Below are 18,250 nucleotides of genomic sequence, written 5' to 3'. Positions count from 1 at the left end.
TGGAAAGAGGCTGTCCTGATGGAAGAATTGTATCCTCGAATGTTCCTGAGCCTGTATAATCATGAGCATGGTCTGTGAGTTCTGTGTGGCCATTGCAATAAATTATGGTACCTGGCAGAGAAGTAGAGAGTGCTGTGGGAGGGACAGTTGGTGTCAGAATTGGTAAAGATGGCAGAGACAGAAGGCATGTTGGACCTCTACCTCATAGGAATCAGCCTTGGGCTGTTGATCTTGATTTCTCCTTCACCACTGTGAATAGAGTAGTGGTCAGACACTGCCCTCACGCTTTTTTCACACTGTACCAATTTTACTCATGCCAGCAACGTTCAAGACTGCCATTAGCATCTTTGGAAGACTAGGTATTTACTTCAAGTTTTTTATTTTCTTAATTTAGTACTTTAAGGTACTGTGTTTATAACTGTAGCAATTATTTTTCTTTTGAGAAGTTTTATTATCTTTGTTTAATAAAACATGCTACATCTCTTTGATAAGGGGTGAGGTATGAACACCTCCCCATATGTGTGTTGACTAATCATATTTTGTGTTTTGGCAATTGTATGTTTTATCAATTTATGAATCAGTATCTCAGAGTTTTTCATTCAAAAGAGACACGTTTAATAAAAATGCTAACTCATTATTTCTCTTAATTGCTCTAAATATTTCCCACAGGCTTTTTAGCTTTTATTTTGATTAAATTTTGAATGTTGGGCCATAGAAACCTGTAAAAGATAACCAGTAAGTATGCTTATGCTAATATTTGTTCCCTGAAGACAATGAGAAATGAAATGCAACCAGCAGTTACATGCCTATATGATACACGAAGGGGCATGATTTAAAGCAATTCAGAAGCTTTTAAAGAAGAAATATTTCACAGATGATCCTGGGTATGGTTGTCAGGAAAGTGGGGGAACTTTTATAGTCAAGACCCAGAAAATTCAAGGTTCAAGTGGTCAAAAATGGCACTGTTTACCTCTTATGAAGGAGTCCCTGAATTGTACAAGCAGTTAATGTGCTTGGCTGCTAACTGAGAGGGTGGAGGTTCGAGTCCACTCAGAGGCACCTGACAACCTACTTCTGAAAAATCAGCAATTGAAAACCCTGTGGAGCATAGGTTCTACTCTGACACACATGGGGTCTCCAGGAATTGGAATTGACTTGATGGCAGCTGTTTTTTGTTTTTTAATTAATTTATTTTTTAACTCTTACCAAACCCTGGTGGTGTAGTGGTTAACTGCTGTTAACCAAAAGGTCGGCAGTTCGAATTTACCAGGTGCTCCTTTGAACCCCTACGGGGCAATTCTACCCTGTCCTGTAGGGTTGCTATGAGTTGGAATCGACTCAACGGCAATGGGTTTGGTTTGGGATTTTTTTTTTTTTTTTACTGAGAAAGCAGAATAGAAATAGTTCTGGCTTTTAAAGTACGGATGACTTAGGAAGGGAAATTATGAATGACGTAAGAGTCTAAACTTCCTGGGTACCTGTAACTCATCTCCTTAACCTTATATACTCAAGAGCCCTGTGTACTGTAAAATAGATACAGTTCGTATATTTATAATGACTATCTTGATTTAGACTCATTCATTTACTTAAGAAATAAAATATTAATGAAGCTCAATACTAGCAAGCAAGGAAAAATTATGAACATAAAGTAGGGATGCAGTGATGTATGAAACTTAAGAGGATGGTATTTTACGTTTCAACTGGCCTCAGTTTGACGGATAAAACATTAGTAAGTGGGATTCAACCACGCACATAACCAGTCTGCCCTGGGCTCTTCCTCATTTGTATTTGTTTGTTATAACTCAGCCAGCTACCTAGAAGATACAGATTGCTGTATGCCAAACAGGGCTTCGAACTGGTTCGTTCTGGTTTGGCCCCTGCTGAGAATTTGCATTTCTACCCCAGATAAACTGAATCGGAATCTACATTTTAACAAGACCTCAGGTGATTCCTAACGTATACAGAAGAACTTTAACAAGATCCCCAGGTGATTCTTAGGTTACCTGGGGATCTTGTTAAAATGTAGATTCTGATTCAGTATATCTGGTGTGGAAATGCAAATTCTCAGCAGGGGGTCGAACCAGGAAGGAACTGATTCAAAGCCCTGATGCTAATGAGAAGAACTTCAGGGTTACAAATAACATATAGGTAAATTGCAAGTACACAGCTTGGCTAATTCTAGCTTGACTCAACATATTAGAAAGGATTGTTGTTTGCACTTCTAATTTGTTTTACCCCCAGGGTGATCAACTTAATTAAAGCTGGTCTTTTCTGCTCTGCCATAGGCCCAGCCCTCTGCTCCAAGTTAAAATGCCCTTTCTTCATTCATATGAATCTTAGTCTGCTGAGTGCTGCCTTGGATTCCTTCCTAAAAAAAACCCAGTTGCCACTGAGTTGATTCCAACTCATGGTGACCCCATGTGTGTCAGAGTAGAACTGTGCTCCGTAGGATTTTCAATGACTGATTTTTCAGAAGTAGATCACCAGGCCTTTCTTCTTCCATCCGAACCAAAAAACCAAACGTATAGAGACCCTATAGGACAGAGTAGAACTGCCCCCTAGGATTTCCAAGGAGCAGCTGGTGGATTTGAACTGCAAACCTTTTAGCTGGCAGCCAAGCCCTTACCCTCTGGGCCACCGGGGTGCCTCTTCCATCCTAGCACCTTCTAAACCAGCATTTCCCCTAAGTTCCTCCTCCTGAGTTAAATTTCATTTTCCTTTATTTCCCAGACTTGAATTAATTCTACCCATAAACTCTCTTCTTCATCTTCAACTGTTCTTTGTTCACCTTTATTCTAAGAAAGTCTTTAACCTTTATTTCTATGACTAATTAAGCACTAAACATTTAAAATGTGCTCGGTAAACGATAGCTCTGTTTGTCTCCCACTGTTTGGCTATACTTGTCTGCTCCCTGTAATCAAATCGTGGTCCATTCTTGAATGGAAAGAGCACTGAACTACGGTCAGGTCATAGCTGGGTGACCTCCTTAGCTTTATTGCCTTTTTGTCAGAGTGGGTTAGATGATGTAGTAGATAGTTTGCAAAAAAGGCCTTAATTCTTCTCATCCCTGAATGAATGCTCCTTTGTAATGTGACTCTGTCAATCTCTTCCTGTCAAGAGGTGGTGTCTCTTTCTCCACCACCTGCCCCCCCCGCCCCCAAATCTAGGCTGGTCTTGCGCTTGCTTTGAGCAATAAAATGTGAATGAAATGAAACTATGATGCTTCTAGGCCTAGGCCTCAAGTGACTGTACAGCTTCTGCTCTCTCCCTCGTGGAACCTTAAGAATGCCATGCAAAGAGGCCCTGGCTAGCCTCCTTGAGGATGAGTAAGCATGTAGAAGAAGAGGTGGAGCTGAGAGTCGTCGCCAACTGCCAGACATGCGAGTGAAGCAGGGCTTTGAACTGGTTCATTCCAGTTTGACCCCCTGCTGAGAATTTACATTTCTGCCCCCAGACATACTGAATCAGAATGTATAATTTAACAAGATTCCCAGGTGATTCTTATGTGTACATAAGATCTTGTTAAAATTCTTACGCATACATAAGAATCACCTGGGGGTCTTGTTAAGCTGTAGATTCTGATTCAGCACATTGGGGTAGAAATGCAAATTCTCAGCAGTGGGTCAAGACAGAATGAACCAGTTTGAAGCCCTGGAGTGAAGCCATCTTAGATCATCCAGACCTCGTTGAGCTGCCAGACTATTAGAGCCAAATGAGTGATCCCAGGTGAGATCATTAGGAGAACCAATCAGCTGAGCCCAGCCCAAATGGATATTTCAAAGAATTGAGCTAATACACAGAAGTTTTTTAAGCCTTCCAGTTTTGGGGTGGTTTGTTATGCACAGCAACAACAACTAAAAACGGATACAAATGAAATTATCTAAAAGATGTCTGCCAGTCTTAAATCTATGGTAAAAAAAAAAAAAAAATCAGCATTCCTCCATCATATTTAAATCACAATAAAACCTCATAAAGCTGAAAGGGCCTCAAGAGATAATCTGGTCAAGCATCCTATCTTCAGGCAAATTGATAACAATAAAAATACAACAGATGATATTTATAGAGCAATAAGCAGTTTAGCCTTGGGTACTAACCAAAAGGTTGGTAGTTTGAACCTACCCACAGGCACCTTGGAAGAAAGGCCTAGCAATCTGCTTCTGAAAGGCCACAGCCATGAAAACCCTGTGGAGCACAGTTCTACTCTGCGTCACATTGGGTTGCCATTGAGTTGGAATCGACTGCACGGCAACTGGTCTGGTTTTTATTTTTTTACTGTTATAGCGTTGCTGTGAATTGGAATCGATTAGACGGCAACAGGTTTGGTTTTTGATTTTTTATCAGGGATTTTACAGCCATTATTGCTAACCCTCACAAGGGTGGTGCAGAGGTTCCAGTGTACTCATCTACAGACAGAACATGACGCTTAAGCAGGCATGTGAACTCATGCCTCTGGTTCTAAAGCCCATGTTCTCCTTACCTTGTATCTCACTGACTTTGGCTGTTATTAGCCTCAATAATAAACAAATAAGCGATCAATATAAACTTAAAGTGACTTCTGCCAATTAAAGAGGGAGAGATAATAATTCAAATATGACCGAGGAGAGAGCAGTTATGCAGATCTTGAAAACAAACAAGACCCCTCAACCAGGAAACAGGACTTAGAGCTTCCATTGTCTTGTCAGAAAAATCTCAATATTTCTCAAAATATCTGAGAAACAAACTCATAAACCCCTCATAAACTCTTCTTGCCGAAGCCTTCAATTCCTGTTTTTGTTGTTCTCACCTCTGCTTTTATCTCCTCACCTGCAAATTTTCCTCCATTTCTCTTAATTCCTTGGCTTCTGTACACATACCTTTTTTCTTTCACAACCAACCTTCTTTTAAGTGACCATCCCATTACACCTTGTTCTGCCTTCCAGTAGGGTGACCATCCTAATTCCTACCAACTTTCTACTCCTGGCTTTGAGGACCTCTTGCTAAATATTTCCCAACCCCCCACCCTATCCTGGTCTTAAGGAGCCCTGGTGGTGCAGTGGTTACACGCTCAGCTGCTAACAGAAAGGTCAGTGGTTTGAACCCACCAGCTGGTCCATGGGAGAGCAGTCAGCTTCCGTAAAGATTTACAGCCTTGGAAAACCTATGGGGCAGTTCTACTGTGTCCTGTAGGGTTGCTATGAGTAGAAATCGACTAGATGGCAACTGGTTTGGGGTTTTTTATGCTGGTCTTACAGGTTCCACTGTTAATGAGCTCCAGAATGAATTGTTCAATTACACATAATCTTGTAAAAGTAGATTTGCCACTTGAATTATATGAAATCAAAGCAGCATTAAAGCTTTCTTCCCACACAGGAATTCAAACACATTTTTGTTTCATATTGCCCGGCAACTACAGCACACAAACACACAAATGGAGCGCATGGGATGGGGAACTGTATCTTCAGTCAGAGCCTCAATTTAGGAAATAATATTGGAATTATTATTTCCTGTCCTTGAACAAAGAGAATGTGACCCAGCTGAAGCTGGGCCCACAAGGACTCACAAGGACACATCAACTGGGCACAGAGATAAAGACAATAGATGGGACAATCTTAGAAATTATCTTTTAGGGAAGAAAAATATCTTTTAGGGAACTTTTCCCATAAAGCCAATCAAACAGAACACAAAAGACTTTCCACTCTTATCTTTTTCTATTAACATTTAATGAATACAAACGTGTTGGACCAATGAAGACCCTCCTGACTGTTGGGTTACTGAAACCTATACCAACGATTGTTAAGAAAGGCAATTTAAAATGTAAGACCACAGTTTCTAGCCAACCTGTGAAAAGGTGAAGCTTTTGACAGTTCTATCCATTTTTTGTGATAATATATACTGATGATTCTGTAACCTTCCTTGTATCTGGGTAGACATTAGCCCTGGCAGCATGCTTGTCTGCTTCCCACTTTTGTCTTTTTGAATATATGCCAAATAAAACTTTCTTTTTACTTTACTAAACTTTGTGATTTTTTTCCCCCAGCTGCAACTTCGGGTTAATGTCATAATGGAGAATGGATCAGTATTCCCAAACGGGAACTTTTCAAAAACCTGAAGCCCCAAGGGAGACTCACCAGTTCAGGAAAAGGTTGCTCCTTTGTTTTCCTGCTCCAGAAGGGGGTTACTTGACAGATGCGGATTTCTTATCACTCATCCGCTAGGGAAAGCTTTCGGAAAACTATTGGGAGTTCTCAGCCAGGAAGACGCAGCGCGAAGGAAGCAAAAGTCCTTGTTCAGTGGCTGCACTGGGGCCTGGCCTCCTCTCCTCTTCTGAAAATACTGTTACTTGAGAGCTTTCGCCGCTGACATCAGAGCCTGTTTTTTAACTCAGCCCACAGCCAAGACTCAGAGAGGGGCAGGGATTAGAAAAAGCAAACAGGTATACTGAAAACATGCCCTTTTGATAATAGTAAAGGTAAGCCACAGAGTAAGGACTGAAGGAAGGGAGACTCAGATAAGCAAAAGCCATAAACCAATCTCAAGAAATCAACAATAGAAAATCTTTAGAGCTCAAAGAGCAGCAACAAAATGATGTCACCAGCACTCAAACCAAGGTAGATAATAATAATAATAAAAAAAAATAATAAAGCCTATCTTAACTTCTTAAAAGGCTGTGAGCAGAGGTCCCCTAACTTACAACCTTTTATTAATTTTTACTTTAATATTGTAGCCTTTCTGGATGTTTATTCTCACATGACACAGAAGTCACAACAGAAGGAAAAAAAGAGATGCAAGTAATAATAAAACAAAAACAGTTGCCATTGAGTGGATTCTGATTCATGGCAACCCCATGTATGTCAGAGAAGAACTGTGCTCTATAAGGTTTTCAATGGCTGATTTTTCAAACGTAGACAGCCAGGCCTTTCTTTGGATGCACCTCTAGGTGGGCTCGAACCTCAAACCTTCTGGTTTAGCAGTCAAGTGTGTTAAGCCTTTGTACCACCCATACTGGTTCAGATCACAGTGAACTTGGTTGGTGATCTGTTACCAATAGCTCCTTACAGAACATAATACAGAAGGGACTAGCTGTCCCTAAGTTCAAATTTAGAGTATAAGAGCCAATTCCTCTTGTACCCATCAGGGCTTTTCTGTCTTCCTAGGTCTATCTTATTCTTTTTTGGGTCCATTTATACCTTTTGGCACAGTGGCTAAGAGCTCGGCTGCTAACCAAAAGGCAGGCAGTTCGAATCCATCAGCCGCTCCTTGGAAACCCTATGGGGCAGCTCTACTCTGTCCTATAGGGTCTCTATGAGTTGGATTCGACTCAATAGCAACAGGTTTGGGTTTTTTTGTTTTGTTTTATTTGGGGAAGATTGAATGTGTTAATGCATATAAGGCCCACAGACCTGGGTCTGGCATAGAGAAGGTACTGAGAAAGTGTGACCCATGAAATACGCAAGACTGGTGTTAAAGTTGGTGTGGAAATTATGAATCACCTTCCCCAACACAAAAGAGGACAAGAGAATCTTTCTTAGGCTTTTCCTTTGCCTGTAAAGTGACTAAAAAGCATCAGCTGTCGAGCTTGAGCATCCGCTACGCCTTGATCTCCATGTTGCACTGAACTCAATAGCATGATGACGAGAGAATTAAACTTTGCAGCGCAGACGATCGCAAACACGCTTCAACAGCACGCTCTGGACAGGAGGAGCAGAGGAGGTGAGGCTCACTGCCCGTCACTGGGCAGAAAGCACTGACTGATGCCAAGGTTTGGGCCGTATGATTACAAAAAATATCACACATTATTTTAGCAAAAGGTCTAAAAACGTATCATTCCACACCTGAATGAGGCAAACACACAAACTGAGAAGCACTTATACTTTTAATTATTCTAAACCTGATTTCAGTCTAACTTCAGGAAGTAACTATTCATTCATCGATGGAACCAGTATTTATCGAACACGTACTGTGTGCCAGGCACTGTTCTAGGGGCTTGGAGCACATTAGCGCACGAGCGAGACAAAGCTCCTTGCTTTCCTGAAGCATCTAGCAGGTGGCTGTATTTGCACAGTTAGCTCCCTGGTCTAAACCACCAGCCTCTACATCGTGGACAGCTGCGGGAACTGCTACCTGTCTCCCTGCTTCCATTCCTGCTCCCCTTCCGAACAGTCTCCAAGCTGTAGCCACAGTGATCTTTTAAAAATGTAGGTTATATCACGCCCCTACTCTGCTTACACCTCTCCAATAGCTTCCCATCACGCTTAGAGTATAACTTCAAACTCCATGGTCTCCAAGGCTGTACAGCATCCGGTCCCCTGCCTTTTCTACCACGTTCATCATGCTGCTCTTCCCTCCCTCAGCACCTGGCCTTCTTTCTCATCCTATAACAACCGAGTATGTTCCCGCTGAGGCTTGCACCTGCTGTTCCCTCCACCTGGAAAGCTCTCCCCTAGTTTTTCACAAGGCCATTTCTTTGTATCATTTGTTATTGTTAGATGCCATTGAGTCAATTCTGACTCACAGTGACCCCATGTGACAGAGAAGAACTGCTCCATACGGTTTCTAGGCTATTACGTTTATAGGAGGAGATTGCCAGGTCTTTCTCTCGTGAAGATGCTGGGTGGCAGCCGAGCACTTAACCGTTGTGCCATCGGGGCTCCTTTGGTGTCGGTTAGGCCTCAGTTAAAATTTCGCTTCCTTAGAGAAGCCTTCCCTGACCTGCCAATATAAATTATCCACTCTCCCAACTATTGTCTCTTTCTATCAAATTACTTGCTTTACTTTTCTTAATCTCATTAATCTCTTTCTGAAATCATCTTCATTTCTTTGCCTTTTTGACTGCTTGTGTCCCCCTGTCTGCCACTAAAATATGATCCATAAGAACGAGGACCTTGCCTGTCTTCTTTAGTATCTCCAGGGTCTGGAATGATAACTGACAAAGAAGAGGGGCTGGGTAAGCCCTGCTGAACAAATGGATGAACGTGAATTTGGATAGCTCTCTTCTCTCTGGACCTACATTTCTTCATCCTCAAAACGAGAGGGTTGGATGTGAGGGTCCTTTCACTCTTTTTATGATTCTAAGGATACTTTTGCTAATGTTTCAAAGGGTATATACCCTAGTATTTGGGGGCAGGGGTGGTTCAGCTGTAGAATTCTCAACTTCCATGTGGGAGACAAGGGTTTGACTTGTCTCCCACCTCAAACACAACTACCTGTCTGTCAGCGGAGGCTTGCATGTTGCTATGATGCTGACCAGGTTTCAGCAGAGCTTCCAGGCTAAGACAGACTAAGAAGAAAGGCCTGGCAATCTACTTCTGAAAATCAACCATTAAAAACCCTATGGATCACAACAGTTTGATCTGCAACCAATCATGGGGATGGTGCATGACTGGGCAGGGTTTTGTTCTATTGTGCACGGGGCCACCAGGAGTCAGGACCCAATTGACAGGAGCTAACAACAGCAACAACTCCCGTATTTAAGAATGTGATTACAAATCCTCGTATAGCTCTGTCTGAGATCTCATGGATTCCAACTCTGTCTCCCTTGGGCCTCTGTTTTCAGTCTGAAAAGTCCCAGTCTTTCGTGTTGTCCTCATGTGTCAGCTGCCCTTTCACTCCCTTTGCCTTTTCTTTCTGCTGCTTCTGTCTGGATCCACGACATTATTGAAATGAAAAAACTAGAAGAGGATATACAATTTCAGACTGACAAGTGACTTTATGGAAGATGAAGATAATCCTTTGTATTATTTCTACTGCTCACATACTTGGGATTCTACAAGAGAAGGGAAGCTGCTCAGAATGGGACACAGGCATCTCTCATACGGCTTTTACCAGCATAGCCACAAGGCGGCTTCGAGACAATAAGGTTCTGATCCATAGATAAAATGTGTGATCTCAACAGCTTGGACTTGTTTATTGCATTATTCGTGGCTTCTTCCCGAAGACGACTACATCCTAAGTTCTGACCACATGCTCTGTACTGCTAAGTACACAGAGTTAGGTAACAAGACAGAATTGTACACGCGCCTACCTAGTGCATCCCTCCTTCACTGCCATTAATAGGAATGCAGAACATGGTTCCCCGCCCCCCCCCCCCCATATTCAGGTAATTTAATGCTAATTCTTTTAACTGTCCTGACAGGAAAAGAAGACAGTAAGAGAAATGGCCTCACAGGAGCCTAGGCAATTCCACGAGATTAAAGGAAACTGATGTCCTCATGGATTCATTCTGGACCCAGGCAGAACCATCACAAGACTATATTGCTTTCACTTCTCACACTGTAATTAAAATCCACAATTATCGCATTCAACTTGATTCAACCTCTATATCATCCAATCTTCCCCCCAAAATCATTTTTTTCTAAATTTTATTTAGTTGTTGTTGAGAACATACACAGCAAAACATACATACACCAATTCAACAGTCTCTACATGTCCTATTTAGTGACATTGATTACATTCTTCAAGTAGTACAACCATTCTCTCCCTCCTTTTCTGAGTTCTTCCTCTGCCATTAACATAAACTCACTTCCCCCTAAGGTTTCTATCTAATCTTTCAAGTTGTTCTTGTCAGTTTGATCCCATATAGATATTCCTTAAAGAGCATAATGCTCAAGGCAGGCCTTTTTTTTTGCTAGCTTAGCTAAGCTAAACTATCGTTCAGTTTTAAGATGACTTCAGGGGTATTTTTGGTTTAAGGTTTAAAGATCATCTCAGGGCAACAGTTTCAGGGGTGTATCCACCCTCTATAGCTCCAGAAAGCCTACAGTCCATGTATCATGTGATCTTAAAGATGCTAGAAAAGCAATCCAAATTCAACATTCTGGAATTAGCTTTAGCCTTAAAGAACTTCATGTTGCAATATGAGACTCCCTGCCCCTTCTTGCCCCTCACGCACTACCATTGACCAAATATGCACACCAGGAGCAAAAAAAGATGGATCTCAAATTGATATTTGTATTTTCTTTAAGACACAGAACACTGAGAAAATGCCCTGAGGTTTCCTAAATGTCACCACCATGAATGTATTGCCCCTGGGTCCCCATTAGGTCCTGTGAAGATTCACAAAGTCCACGACCTGCAAATCGTTATCCACAGCAGAAGGTTTCATTGACTGGATCAAAGCACGTTTGATGCTGACATCAGTTAAAGCTCATTGGTTTGGATTACAACATTTTCAAAATAGTTAATCCTTTGAAGTAATCCGTATCCATACAGTTGGTGCCCCTTCCAAGTGCTCTCTAGTAAATGTGCCTTACAATGATCAGTGTTGTGTATAAATTGCTTTTCTCCATCTATTTTCCTGATATACCAACACTCCACCCCAACAGAAATTACTGCAGAATTACATTCTACTCTGAATGTTTCCCCTTGAAGCCTTTCCACTAAAATTTATCATTAGAATCATTACTGTGCTGATATGTTACTATTTTCCTATAGCATTATCTCATCCAGAGAAGTCCCCACGTGGACCAAATCGTTAATGCGCTTGACTGCTAACCGAAAGGTTGCAGGTTTGAGTCTACCCAGAGATGCCTCATAAAAAAGGCCTGGCAATCTCCTTCAAAAAAATCAGCCATTAAAAACCTTATGGAGCACAATTGTACTCTGACACATATGGGACCGTGAACTGAAAACAATTAGATGGCTTATTAAGTTTTATAAGATTTTTATTTCCCAAAACATACATCTAAGACTCACTCCCAAAATGATCTGTAACAAAATCTATACCAGTGTGAGATAAAGTAATACCAGCAGTATAACTGCATATCTCTACCCTAAATTATATAGCTTATTTATGGAAGCTAAACATTTGTGTGAAAGATTTGTATCTTTGTTTTACATTATCAGTTACTGTCATTTCAACTTTCAGATTTTAAATACTTCTAAATTCTCCTTTCTCAATCTCAGTAACAAACTTTGTGTTCTCATTTCAACTTTCAGATTTTAAATACTTCTAAATTCTTCTTTCTCAATCCCAATAACAAACTTTGTGTTCTCATTTCAACTTTCAGATTTTAAATACTTCTAAATTCTTCTTTCTCAATCCCAATAACAAACTTTGTGTTCTCATTTCAACTTTCAGATTTTAAATACTTCTAAATTCTTTTTTCTCAATCTCAATAACTTTGTGTTCATTCTTCATATGTTGTAAATGCTTTATCATAAACTTTCAGTCTTCGGAGAAAAGGCTTAAATGAACATTTGTTACACAATAAAAACCACAGTGCATCATTGGAGACATTATATACTTTAAATGAATATATCTCAGTGCATCAAGAACAGGTACAGAGTAATTGTACTCAGTCTGTAAACAAGGAACCCATTTCTCAAAGATGAAAAGAAATGTCTATGTAATGAAGCAATAACGCCAGGTGTATTTTACAAGAGAAAAGGAGAAATGAAATGTTTACTTGGTGTATATATGGGTGTGACCTATTCTTTATTAACAATGACCTTAGATTTTAAAAGTAATCATTTGTTTCATTTTGAATCACTTTGGTCTTGTTTGCAAAAATTTTTATTTTCTCTCAGAAGGGATAAAGAAATATGTGCCACAGAAAAAGAAATACGGATGTTTGATCTGCCTCCTCCATCTTCTTTTTTAATCATTCTAGCAATTGTTTTCTTTATTGATATCCTTAAATAGGACTCAATTAAGCCACAGAAGTAATGAATAAAGCATGGTGGTCTAACTGTCTGAGAGGCATGGCCCATTTTTTTAGTGAGCAGGCAGCCCGTGATGTGTTGGAAGCCTGTCCCATTTAAAGCAACATGGTCATGGAAGTTGCTGTGCTTTGGGTCATGTGATCCAAAATCCCTTACATTCCTGGACCTAGGCAACTGAACTAGGGATTGGTGCTTGACCCAAAAGCTGAACATCAGCAAGGATGCCACCCAGCTCATGTGTTCTTTCTGAAGCATGATTAGCCTACTTAGTCACGTCCTTCCTCTTGGCATGTCTTGAAATCATGATGACAAGTAAGAGAGACTAAAGTGACAGAGGATGAGAGACCCACAGCAAGAAGGCATTCAGCAAGAAATACCATGAAACAGTAGAAGCCACGAGGCAATAGAGTCCTGAGTAGGAAGAAGCATGAGGCAGAGAGGAGAGGTGTAAGAACACCATCAGCCTTGACACTAGAAGTGGACGGAGAGACGTAGCGGGGAGTGCTTGAGCCACAAACCAGGCCGTAGTTCAGGGGATTACCAGAGGGCTGCTGTGATGAGCATTCCTGGCTACAGGGTTGAGGCTGCTTCCTGTGTTTCCTTATTTCCCAACTGTATCCTTACAATAAAGGACAGCCCATCACCTGAGGTAAGCTACTATGGGCCCTTGTTGATGAGCATAACTAAAACATCTAGCCATAAGCCATATACGGAGGAATCTGTTCATAAGAGAATTCTTAGCATTGGCATTAGGGAATTTCAAATATCATCAAAACTGACTTCACCATTAAATTTTTTTAAAGTTTACTTTTTCCCTAATTACAAAGGAAATTCTACTCAATGCAAAATTCTTGAAAATTACAAAATAAACCAAAAACCCAGTTGCCGTCAAATCAGCTATGAGTCATGGTGGCCTCGTGTGTCAGAGCAGAATTGTACTCCATGGGGTTTTCAGTGGCTGATTTTTTTAAGGTAGATCACCAGGCCTTTCTTTTGAGGCATCTCTGGGCGGCCTTGAACTTTCGGTTGGCAGCTCAGAATGTTAATCATTTGCACCACCTAGGGACTCCTGAGGAGCCCTGGTGCACAGTGGTTAAGCACTTGGCTGCTAACCCAAAGGCTGGTGGTTGGAACCCACCAGGTGCTCCACGGGAGAGAAGAGCTGGCACTCTGTTCCCATAAAGAGTTCAGCCTAGGAAACCCTATGGGGCAGTTCTACTCTGTCACTGTGAGTTGGAATCAACTCAACAACACACAACAATAGCAGGGACTCCTGAAGAAAAAGAAATCACTCATAACTGCCACAACGAGAGGTATTAAGTATGTATTTGTGTGTGTGTGTGTGTGTGTGTGTGTGTGTCCTCCCAGCCTGTTAAAGCAGGGGTAAAGGGATGTTACATAGCGACTCTGCCTGCCTCAGTTTTAGCTGAGGCATGAAAGCAAGAGATTCTTGAAATCCACACAAGTTGTGAGAAGACAATTCAGGAAAACTTGCTTGGTGGGATTTACAAAAATAAAAGTCAAAGCCCTCTTGTAAGGGTTATAAGTCCTCTTACCCACTTTGGCTCAGAAGAGTAGAGGCAGAGGGAGGATTTTCTTTAGGGAGAGGGGCTTTAAGACTACTGCCTGAAGAGTTTAACGTATGTCCCTTAGAATTTGCGGGAAACACAGACTGGTGTCTGACTCCTGTCTGACAAGTCTAAGTTCAGGAAATTGGTCAGCTGCTTTGACTACAGAGAGAAGGGAGATTGCTTTGCTGGCAATCAGCCTGTCCTTCCAGGGTTTCTCAGGGCAAAAGTGGTGTGTTTCCTGTGGATAAAACACAGGCCACAGGAGAGGATTAAGGAGAGGTGGGGTTCTCTTGATCCATGTCCAACAGAGTTGGTTTGAGGGGTGAAGAGACCTTAGTAGAAAGAGGCTGTGGGTAAATCACTGGATTCCTAGGGATATGGAGGGGTTGCAGAGAGCTGTAGGAGAACAATGCCTAGCTATGGGGACATCACAGAAAACCCCACACAAGCACAAGCAAGAAAAGAGATTTAAACATCAGCCCCAGGCAGGGAGTGCGAAGCCATCTCACAGTCACCCTGGTGAGCTAGAGTTTTTAGCCTACGCTCCACACCCAAACTCAAACCCCCCCTCCCATCCACCCTCCATTTCAACGCTGGTGTGGTAAAAAACAAAACAAACAGAAGCTACTGTCAAGGGGTGGAGAGACAGAGGTTAAAGGGAAAGGGAGAAGGATGAAATTAATCTTCACCGTTACGGGCTCCTCACTGGAGCAAACTACAGCTGTACAAGGGAAAGTGGCTGCTACTTGGAATAAAGTTGGAATGCATTTGGGATACAAAAAAAAACTATTGCCATTGAGTGGGTTCCGACTCATCCCACAATGAATTAAGACTGTGTTTTGTGTTTTAAAATGACCAAAGGACTTTTATTACCTAAGAGGGAGCAGGAAAGTCATGGGACTGCCCATGTTTTCATCCAGTGACATTTAACGGGATAGTAAAAACAAACAAACAAACAAAGCTGCTGTAGAGTCGATTCAGACTCAGGGTGATGCTTTGCATGTCAGATAGAACTGTGCTCCATAGGGTTTTCGATGGCTATTTTTTCAGAAGAAGATCAATACTCCTTTCTTCCAAGGCACCTCTGGGTGTACTCAAACCTCCAACATTTCGGTTAGGAGTTGAGTGCATTAGCCCTTTGCACCACCCAGAGACTACAAAGGGATAGTCCAAAACATCAAACTCACTGTCAGCAAGTCGATCCTCACTCATAGCGACCCCACAGGACAGGGTAGAACTACTCCACAGAGTTTCCAAGGAGCACCTGGTAGATTCGAACTGCTGACCTCTTGGCTAGTAGCGGTAGCATTTAGCCACTACGCCACCGGGGTTTCCAGGAAACAAAAATAAAGATGCTTTCTGATTATATGCTACGACTTCTGCTTGTTCAACATGCCAATTATACATATATGCATTTTTAAAAAGGCTTACACTATTTTGAAGCCTACTTCTCCCACCTAGTAACATATTAAGAGTATCAGTATTCTTTATCAGTATTCTTCTACCATTGTACATCTGTACCGCAATATATGTATCTGGATACTCCTCTATTGTTGGATTTATGAATTGGTTCTAATTTTTCACAATCATAATGTTGAAACGAACACAGTTCAAAATTAGCATTGTGTATATCTCTGATTAAATTCTTAGGATAAATTTCCTTAAAGTGTAATTGCTGAGCCAAAGGGTGAACATGTTTTAACAGCTTAGGAAATATATTGTCAAATTTTTCTACAGACTGATTGTACCAAATGTTTCTCCAACCAGGAGATTCTATGGTAGGGTACATTTTTCCATGTCCTTGCCAACGTTAGTTGTTACTTTTCTTTTTAATCTTGGCTAATCTGAAAGACAAAAAAAAATCTTCCTTTGATTACTGGAGAAATTGGATGTTATTTCATATGTTTACTGGATATCTGTAGGTCCTTAAATGATTTGTCTGTTCAACCCCTTTGCTTATTATTTTAACCCAGGTGTCAGTGAAGGTCTATGAAGTTCATGCCAAGGCGCCAAGGATGGCAGAGTTGGAAATTCTTCGCATGTGCTTCAGAGAGTGGCCCTCAAACTGTTCTGTCTAGTTCTAACCAGGGGCTCAGATTTGGTCACTGCAGCAAACCACAGACCAGTGCTGAATATTGTCCTCGGTACACCTAACTTTCTTAGTGGTTTGCTTCCTGTTGCTCTTGTTCCTGTTCATGTGGCAGCAATAAGAACAAAGAGAGGTATAATAGTGACCTACAGCCACTATTGTCATAAACACTACCACTGTCTTCATCTTTTCCCAGCCAGTTGTCCCCAGACTGGTGTGGTAGCATGAGATCACTGTCTGAGCTTACAGGAGGGTGCTATGCCTGGATGGTGGGGACAATCAGACGATGGGTTCTTATCCCTTTTTCACTTGAGCTGATCAAGTAACATCTCTGTGTATCATTTTCCTTATCTATAAATCTCAATTCTTCCTGTCCAGACCCCTGCCTACCTACCTGGACTTGTCTCCCTATTACTCCCTCATTTCAAAGCCCAGGTGCCAACCATTATAAACTGTTTGCCTTGTTATCTGGGCCTTTTTCCAAGTTTCTACTTGCAATCCCCTTTCTGACATATTGTTTGTCCCACAATCTAGCTCAGTACTGGCACTTAGCTAAGGCATTGAAAAATGTTTGTTGAATTACGCTAAGTGGTATAACCAGACACAAGAGGACTTTCTGGGTGGTACAGATGGTTAAGTACTTACTACTTACTAGCTAAAAGGTTGGAGGTTAGAACCTACCTAGAGGCACCTCAGAAGTCAGTCCTGACAATCTGCTTCCAAAAGGTCATAGCCTGGAAAACCCCATGAAGCACAGTTCTACTCCGCACATGTGGGGCCGTCATGAGTCAGAGTTAACTAAAACACAACCAACAATATGAAATATCTAGAACAGGCAAATATGTAGAGATAGAAAGTAGATTAGTGGTTGCCAGTTATTGCTTAATGGGTACAAAGTTTCTATTTGGGGTGATGAAAAATTTTGGAACTAGATGTGGGGATGGTTGCACAACACTGTGAATGTAATTAGTGTCACTGAATTGTACACTTGAAAATGACTAAAAGGCCAATGTTCTTCATTGTACTTTAGATGACGTTTTACAGAACAAACTAGTTTTTCATTAAACAGTACACATATTGTTTTATGACATTGGTTAACAACTCCACAACATGTCACCACTCTCCCTTCTCAACCTTGAGTTCCCTATTACCAGCTTTGCTGTCCCCTTTTGCCTTCTAGTCCTTGTCCCTGGGCTGGTGTGCCCCTTTAGTCTCATTTTGTTTTATGGGCCTGTCTAATCTTTGGCTGAAGGGTGAACCTTGGGAGTGACTTCATTACTGAGTTAAAAGGGTGTCCAGGGGCCATACTCTTGGGGTTTCTCCAGTCTCTGTCAAGCCAGTAAGTCTGGTCTTTTTTGTGTGTTAGAATTTTGTTCTACATTTTTTTCCAGCTCTGTCTAGGACTCTCTATTGTGATCTAAAAGGGCAAATTTTATGTTACAGGTAGTACAGTGGTTAGTTAGCCCTTGACTGCTAACTAAAAAGTCAGTGGTTTGAACTAACTAGCCGCTCCAAGGGAGAAAGATGTGGCAGTCAGGTTCCACAAAGATTTACTGCCTTGAAAACCATATGGGGCACAGTTCTACTCCATCCTATAGAGTCGCTGTGAGTTGGAATTGACTCGACAGCACTGAGTTTTTTTCTTTTTTTTAGCCACAATTTTTTTAAAAAAGGTTTGTTGACTCAAAAAAATGAATTCAACTATAATAAGGATCTAAATTTGTAAGAACTATGTGAAGACACTAGGAAATTCAAGACCTATTAGTAGAAAAAAGATAAGTAACAAAACAGCTGTGATACAACACCGACATGACAGATCATCTAATAGAAAGCCCATGGATCTTGCTTTGGAGTCAAGGAGATGCTGAAGATTAATTCTGGCTAAGCGCCGGGAAGGCACTCGTGAAGCTGGGCCTTAACGGACAGGTAGGATCACCCTTACTGAAGTGTA

The 18,250-nt window shown here is 41.3% G+C and overlaps 1 protein-coding gene across 2 annotated transcripts in view; it reads right to left on the bottom strand.

Moving 5' to 3' along the window:
• Positions 1 to 18,250, bottom strand: part of EXPH5 (exophilin 5) — a 108,206-nt gene that overhangs the window by 40,780 nt on the left and 49,176 nt on the right. The window contains exon 1 of one of the 2 annotated variants that reach the window (XM_049889353.1): positions 6,108 to 6,482. The exons of the other annotated variant lie outside the window; for it this stretch is intronic. The gene's annotated coding sequence lies outside the window, so the exon portion shown is untranslated. Of the gene's footprint in view, positions 1 to 6,107; positions 6,483 to 18,250 lie in introns of those variants that run through there. 2 annotated transcript variants of the gene reach the window in all.

The sequence above is a fragment of the Elephas maximus genome, chromosome 7, assembly GCF_024166365.1.
Source record: "Elephas maximus indicus isolate mEleMax1 chromosome 7, mEleMax1 primary haplotype, whole genome shotgun sequence".
Lineage (NCBI taxonomy): Eukaryota > Metazoa > Chordata > Mammalia > Proboscidea > Elephantidae > Elephas > Elephas maximus.
Note: the sequence above shows the minus strand (reverse complement) of the source record. Positions and strands in the feature narration are given on the sequence as shown.